The 8324-nt window shown below is 46.1% G+C and overlaps 1 long non-coding RNA gene across 1 annotated transcript in view; it reads left to right on the top strand.

Moving 5' to 3' along the window:
* Window positions 1-7988, top strand: part of LOC116099468 — an 18524-nt gene extending 10536 nt beyond the window's left edge. Inside the window, exon 2 of the long non-coding RNA XR_004122259.1 lies at window positions 7411-7988. This is a non-coding gene — a long non-coding RNA (uncharacterized LOC116099468). The remainder of the gene's footprint in view (window positions 1-7410) is intronic.
* The last annotated feature ends 336 nt before the right edge of the window (window positions 7989-8324 follow it).

Genomic DNA, 8324 nt, shown 5'->3' with positions numbered 1-8324 from the left:
TTGCCCTGATTTTTACTTCTATACTTATTTTTATCTTTTTACAATTTTTTGGTGTATACAGGTGTGTATATAAACAATGCAGGTATGCATATACATAGGCGTGCATGTGTTTGGTGGCCAGGAGTCCACTTCCAATGCCATTCCTTAGGAGCCACCGACTTTGTTTCATGGGACCGTCTCTTGTTGGTCTGCACCTTGCCTAGTAGGCTAGGCTGGCTGGCTGGCGAGACCCAGTAGTGGCCTGTCTTAATCTTCCCAGTACTGGAATTACAAGTGCACCCTGCCAAACTTGAATTAAAATGTATATTCTGGCGATCAAACTCAGGTCCTCATGCTTGTGGGGCCAGCACTTTAGAGACCGGGGTGTCTCCCAGGTCCAGTTTCCTCCAGCCATTCTTAGCACTCCCTTGGATAAGCTAAGTCCTCCAGGGCTCATCACCCACTTGGCTTTGTGCAAGCTCTGGGCATTTTCTTCCTTCAGTCCCCAAGGCAGTCTATACCGCCTCCCCATCTCTCTCCTTCCTCTGTTTATTTGAAACTGGACAGTGTGACTTTAAAGACATTTGTTTCCGAGGGGTGTTATCAGTTCTACTTGAGTTTGATAACCAAGATGATGTGGGCAGAGTTTTTGTGAGCTCTTGCATAGTGTTCATCACCTCTGCAGCACAGGAGCTGCATCAGACTCTTGGTTTGGCTTGGAGTCCAAGAGCAGAGGAAGGGACACCGACACTGGAATTCCTGTACAATCCCACCAAGTCCAGGATATGATACCCCCTACAAGCTGCTCTGCTAGGTACCTGTCTGAACAAATAAATACAAAGTTACCATCGGTCTGTAGATCTTGGGCTGAAGGTATCAGAACTGACCAAGGTAGGGCAATGCCTTTTTTGGCAGTCGTCTGAGTTATCACAGCTAGTTATGCTAGGGCCACTTATGCTCTTTTGCATGACCTTAGAATCATGACAGTTATTACAAATTACATATCTGTGGTTACTACCAAATTCCCAGAGGGGTGACTCTAAGGCCCCAGACAGATATCTCTGCTTCAAGGAGCAGACTGAGGAGAAAGGTCCCCTAGGCAATGCTGCCATTGATGAAATGTCTAGTGCAGACGTCTAGTACAGAGTTTTCCTTTCCCTAACATTTCCTGCCCTGCTGTGGGGGAGTAGATCCCATGAGATGCATTAAATACATGCTATGCTGGGAGGCCCGGGACTCTCGGTGGCCCTGAGAGGCAGAAAGTGATCTTGGGGGTTACTGGGTCCCCAATCACTCTTGTTCCCTCGACACTGTGACATTTTACAAGGAGTTCACACTCATACATGTCAGAGCTAAATGGTGACAGGCTGATGTGGTGTCATTTGCTAATGTCTGAGATTCTTTATTGCTATAGATATACATACACATGTGAGAGACAGTTCAGGCTCCCAGCTGCCTGCTCTGCCTGGCATTTAGCTTACTGGATGGTGGACAGAAAGCTCATTCCTTTCATTATCTGCCTTCTGAGCAGGCTTGGCCTCCATCCTATGTCTCTGATTGCTTCTCAGACATTGATTGAACTTCTATTCTTTATATTCTCTTGCTACTGCTTGATCTAGGCCATAAGCTTGTTTTTTTTTTTGAAGACAAAATGTATAGAGAGAATGATTCATACATTGCTTACATTAAAAACATGTAATATATGCTAGATTTGTATAACTGAAATTAGGTTCAAATTGACTGTGGGAGCCTCTGTTAGAATTACAATGAAATAAAAGCACTTCTGGATTGTGTAGAATATAGAAGGTGGGATGCTGTTGAGCTCCCAGGTCTTTCAAGGTGTTAGCATGGTCAGCCACAGCACTGCTGGCCATGACTGACTGATTCTCAGGAGAAAAAGCTCAGGATGTCAAGGCTCAAGATGTCAAGGCCCCTTTCTCAGGACTGTTGGCACTGGTGGAGATGGTGGAGATGCCCAGGGTCCCAGGACAGAGGCCTAGATTCAAGTCACTTGTTTCCGTTCTGGAGGCTTTGGATTCTTCTTCAAGGTAGCACATTCTCTTATTCCTTCTCTTTCCTAGCTGGGCTTCTGGGTCCAGCATCTAAGGATTGCCAACCCTGGCTCTTGCTATGAGCCATTTGTCTTCATAGCCATCTGCAACACAGCTCGACCGGACACCCACAGAGTCTAGGTCTCTAAACTCAATGATTTGGGGTGGTCAGGATCCACTGGAGAGGGTCACAAAACTCAACTTAAGGAAACAGAATGCAGATAGAAGTATGTGGGATGTTTGGCATTTCGATGTTCAAAACAAATTTGGTCCAACAAGTTAAAAAAGTACATGAAGACTTTAGAATTACGGATCTGAACCGAGTTGTGTACATCCATCCCATCATGCATTTAACAAGGATTAATCACGTTAGGGTCCCTATATTAGAGGCTTGGTCCCGCGTCCCGCGTCCCTGTTGTTATTAATGATGGTTGAGTCTTTAGAATCTAGCACTTCCAAAGTGGAAGTTCTGCGTTCTTACGGAGTGTGTCTTTGAAGGGGATTGTGGGATTGCCATGCAGTGGGAGTTCTAGGCTACGGAGTGATACTGAGCATAAACAGAGGCTATTGTCTTCCAAAGGGGCAGGTGAGGTAGAAATTGGATGGGGAGAGGCTTTGGAGGTTTGTGGGTGAGAGAAAATCGGAGTGCAGCTTGTATTCCTGACTGGGTGATCTTCGTAGATGGTCACAAATATGGAGAAGTGGTTGTATGTTCTGTTATGCCTTCCCATACTGGATGGCCAGATCCAAGGAGAAATATGTGTATATGTGAACTGAGAGATCTGGGTTGAGCATCTAATTGGAGAATCACTTTCCTTTGATTTGTTTCCAGCTTGACAGAATGGTTGGAGAACAGTTTTCATAGGAAATGGAATGGAGTCTCTACAGCTGGACATGAACACGAGAAAAATAGTGGTTGGGAGAGAAGGAACCATTTTAGGAATCATCAAAATGTAAAGGAAATCTGAGTAGAATGTGAGAGAATGCTGAGTGTGGGACAGAGAAGTAGACAGAGTTCTAGCAGAAGAACTCGGGTGGGGGAGGGGAGAGGCTGTGGGCAAAGGGAGGCCATTTCTGTTGAACATTGGTAGTGTGGAGAAAGATGCACACCGTGTTCTTAATAGATGGTTTCTATCTTCTCTGAGCAGGAGAAGGTTGTCTGATGCAAATGAACTTCAGAGATTTGAGGACAGGAATTCTGGGCATCTGGCCAGCATGATGTAGAAGGCAGGATGAGATAATCTATGTAATATGCTTTGAATACTGCCTGGCAAGATTAAACCCTCAATAAATGTTGCCAGCTATTATAATGGTACCAAATTGCTCAACCCTGTGGAATTGTTTTTCTTGAACAGTGATTAACATCTGGGATATAAGCACAAGACAGTTGGCAGATGTATCATTTCTGAGGGAATTTTTGTCAAAAAGGGAGATGGAGGAATGGGGAACCTACAGAGATCGACAACCATGGAAGAAATGCTGTTCTGTGCAGTCTTAAGTGGATTAGAAACTCAAACAAGCAAAGACACAAGGAGCTGCTAGATAACAAGAAAGCAGACGGTTCTTGTGGCAGCGAATTATTTGATAGTGTTAAAACACTGATGGAATGGGAGTGACTGAGGGAAGAGAACTGAGAAGAGAGAGGAGTAGAGAGTGGGTGTTGAGAGCCTGGCTCCGGGAACACAGCAGGCTTTACTGATGACAGCATTTTGGAGAGGCCATGGGCACAAGTGGCAAGGAGGAGACGGTCCCTGGAAATAAGCTGATCAAAGGACCAAGAACTCACCCAGGATGGTGATGGGACTTGGAGAAAAGGCGTATCAGGTAGGGGTGCTACAGGTACGAGGAATGGTCATCAGGAATGGGTGATCCATCTTATCATTGTCTGAGTTCCCCAGAGAAACAGATCCACCATAGGAAACACACACACAGACATGCAGACACACTAACACACAGACACACAGACACAGACACATGCACATGCACACACACACGCACGCGCACACACACAGACATGCAGAACACTAACACACAGACACACAGACACAGACACATGCACATGCACACACACAGACATGCAGACACACCAACACACAGACACACAGACACAGACACAGACACATGCACACTCACATGCACATGCACACACACTAACACACAGACACAGACACATGCACACACACACACCCAAATGCACACACACACAGACATGCAGACACACCAACACACAGACACAGACACATGTGCATGTACACGCACACTCACACAGACATGCAGACACACCAACACAGACACATGCACACGCACACATACACACACACACACACACACACACACACACATACGCACACACACGCCTGCACTCATCCTCACAGACATGGAGTCTAGCCATGAGAATAGGATTCTGTGCTATGAAGACTGGGACTGCCATGGCTTATTGTCGGCAGAACTGGAGAACAGTGGAAAAGTTCAGCCCGAGTCCAAAAGCCTGAGAGCCATCACTGAGTGCTTAGTGATCTTTGGCAGGTCCTGTGATGGTGAAATATAAAGCTAGGCCATACTACACCAGGAATCCTTCTGTTTGTGGCCAGCTTCCTTTCTGTTTCTTTGCCATGCTGTGAGCAGAGAAGAGACCTCTTGTTAAGGGCCAGAGTCCATGCTATTTGGACTCTCTAGCCACCATAATTGTGAATGAAGTAGATTTCTCTCTTTTCTAAAGATACCTTGCTCTGACAACAGAAGATGGACTAAGACACATTACCTATTCCAGATGTTCAGAACACTGGGTGGGGCTTTGTGGACACACACAAGAGATGTAGGGGGGCCTGGTCACAGAAAGACAAGGATATAACACGAGAGTTTGGATAACTGGGCTTGGTAGAACACAGCCTATACAAGAGCACCAAATAGCAGCCATTCCTGGGATTCAGGCTCTGGACAGTATGAAGTGGAGCTAAGACTGCTAGCACTCATTAAGGTAGGATGGAGTTGGGAGGGAGTAACCACAGTATGTCATGGGCAAAGAACTGGCTCACTAAAAAGCAGTCGTCTCTAACATAAAATAGATCCTCCAGCGAATCTCACCCAGAAATCAGGCCAATCAGGCTACACCCCTGCATTCTCTGTCCTGGACAGAGTTAATACCAAAATGCTGTGTCCTTTCAGCACCCACAGGCCTGAGTTCTCTTCTCTCCCGCCTCCTTGAGGCTTCAGGCAGAACCTGATCCCCTCTCTACTGCTAAGACACGAAACTACCTTGAATTATAGCTAGTCTTTATCAGAGCCTTCTAGTACATGGGGTAAGTCATATAGTATGGAACTTACCTCCCATAAAGACGGAATTCCTCCTTTCTTCTTTGGAACTGAAGGGTCTGTCTCCCCCTCAGAGACCTTATTGCTCTGTCAGTGTTGTAATTCTCCTGATCCCTGGGAACTGAAGTGCATTAAAGCTTTCCCCCTTAAGAGCCCCTGCCACAATATTCATGGCAGCTAACTTTCCTAATAAGGCTCCAATCTGAAGGGTTGTTTTGTCTTGGCTTCCTTCTCAAGAGCCTATAATACACTTTGTCTTTAACAATGTGAGTTTTGTGGAAAATATCCTGCTTATGCCACCTTTCTTGATATTCCTGGTCATTCTGACAACTTTATCAATAGGATTTATTGTCATAATGCTGGGTCCTCGAAACCTAAGGTGATGGGGAAAGGACAGGCACACAGACACATGTACTGAGAAGCTGGGGCTGGTGGGCTGTGTGTTCTGATGGAGGTGCACCAGCCGCTTGGAGGCTCCGCATATTTATTTCACACCACTGGACAAAGAGGCAGCTTTGCTGTATAGATCTGAACATGGAGGGAGTGGGTGAGCTAATGTAGATAGGGGGTCTCTGTAGGAGAGCAGTCTCTTGCCGCAGTCTTCCTGGGAGAGGAGGCTACAGCTGATAGTCTGTGCACACACTGGTTTTCATTGGTAACATCTGAACTTGGTCCAGGGGAAGGTGTTGCCATGTCCATGGGTCTGAGGCCTTGGAATGTCACATTTGCTCACAATGTCATCTGCTCCCCACAGCTTAGCATATTTCTATGATGAAAAAGTAAGGCTCCATGATGTTAAGCAATTTGCCCAGGTGTCATAGAATTATTAAATCTTGGAGCCAAGGTTCAAAACTAAATTTCTCAGGCTCAAAGGCATCAGTGCTCCTTAGGTTTACTTAGAAAAAATGTGAGAAAAAAAAAGATTAAGAAGCATCCATGATCATTGCCTACCCAATGTGTCAAGACAGAGAGCTTCAAGCTTTGGAAACAGGCTGGGTGGAAGAGAAGTGGACATAGGTGTGTCAGGAATACGAAGGCAACATTTGCTTCATCTAAGCTGTAAAGCACTTGATGGGGGAACAGGACAGAATCGCTTTTCTTGAGAAAGGTTTGTAAAGAGAGCACAGGAGACAATGCTTCTACGTGGGCGTGCAGAAGGAGCAGAGTGTAACTGCCCATCAGAACATGGAGAAACTCTACAAAGCTCATCAACACTGGGACAGCCTTGAGACCATGAGTCCTGGATGCTCACAGGCACTGGGGGCCTAAGCATGAGCCAGAGAAGAGAACTTGAGCTGCCCTTAGTCTACAGCTTAGGGCTGCAGAGAAAGTTGGTGATACCAGTTCAGAGGAGACAGGCTGACAGGGGTTACACAGTTTATCCATTCAAATGTCAGAGGTGATGGCCAGGGATCTGTAAGATTAGATGTGTATTGTTAGCTCAGTGATACTATTTGTGGGTGTACTTGAAGACGAAGTGATGAGCAGGTATTTGGAGTCAGGCAGGTGACAGATCTCAAGAAATGTGGAGTTAGAGATGCAACAGTTTTGATCAGACATACTCTGTCATCCTGTGGCATGAATCCATTCTGATCCACAGGCTGACAACTGTGGACCCTGCCCACTTTGATCAGTGGACATAGCTCCAAACTGCCTGGACAGGCAGGTGTTTTCCAGTTGTCATGGATCTCATAGCTAGACAGACCAGCTTATGTGTATGGTCTGCCTGGGTGATCTTCCTGTTGATCTTCCTGTACCTCTTGGGGCACCCATCAGCCTCGCCCTTGAGTTTGTGCACTGGTCCAGCTACAGAACAACTGGACCTCCCCTTGCTGCATCCTTTCTGAAACCAGGATGAGACCTGCATCCCATGGGAAGGGAGACTCAAAAGGGAGACAGAGCAAGGTAAAGACAGACTTGGGCAGCAAAGACTAAGCCTGTTGGAAGTCTACCTGTTCTGCAGTGTACTAGTCGGGGTGCTCTAAAGAAACAGAACTGTTAGAGTGAATATATATTAAGGGGAGTTCATTAGATTGGCTTACAAGGTGTGGTTCTTGTCGTCCAACAGTGGCTGTCTCACACTGATAGTCCTCAATGCTGGATGTTGGAAGTTCCAATTTGGTGCTAAAGGCCTGGAGGATTCTTGGAGAACTGCTGATCTTCAATCTACCTTGGAAGGCTGAAGAAGTTGTTTCTAACTTCAGCGAAGAGCCTGCCAGTGAGAGCGAGGGCAGCCAGCAAGCAGTGAAAGTTTCCTTCTCCAACGTCCTTTTATGTGGGCCGCCACCAGAAGGTGCTGCCCACGTGTAGGGTGGGTCTTCCTGCTTCAAGTAATCTGATCAAGAAAATCCCTCACAGGAGTGCCCAGCAGCTTGTGCTTCGGTTGAATCTAGATCAAGTTACATTGATAACCAAGATTAGTCATCACAGCCAGGCAGCTCCTGCACAGGGCTTCCCAGCATCATGTTGCTCATTGTACGGTTTGGCAGGACCTATTGAGTAAGGCTGGCAGAGAACCCTGGGAGCAATGGCTCCTTCCGAATTCCTCAATTTTTCATTTTATCAACACATAACTGTGAGCACTTACAGGGTGCCATAGGAAACTTTCATATCTGGGGCCAAGAAAGATCAAAAGGGATGATTGCATTTCTTTCTCTGTGTTTTTTTGATTTTTAAGTTGCGTAGTCTAGGCTGACCTGGAACTCAAAGTAGTTCTCCTGCCTCAGACTCCCAAGGGATGGAGTTATGGGCATTTCTGTCTTAAACATTTACCTCTTAATCATACTGAGAAACTTTAAAATCCTCCGTTAGTTCTTTATACATTCTGTAGTGAGGTATAAGTCACAGTCCTGTGCTGCTCTCTGTAGCATTAGAGAATGCTCGGACTTACTCCTCTGATCTAACTGTAGTTTGGGTTCTGTTACCTGGCCTGTGCTCTGTTCCAGTCTCTGCTGACTACTCTTCTGCTTTCTGTTTCTATTA

The sequence above is a fragment of the Mastomys coucha genome, unplaced genomic scaffold (assembly GCF_008632895.1).
Source record: "Mastomys coucha isolate ucsf_1 unplaced genomic scaffold, UCSF_Mcou_1 pScaffold20, whole genome shotgun sequence".
Classification (NCBI taxonomy): Eukaryota; Metazoa; Chordata; class Mammalia; order Rodentia; family Muridae; genus Mastomys; species Mastomys coucha.
The sequence above is the reverse complement of the archived record's forward strand: the minus strand, read 5'-3'. Positions and strand labels throughout refer to the sequence as shown.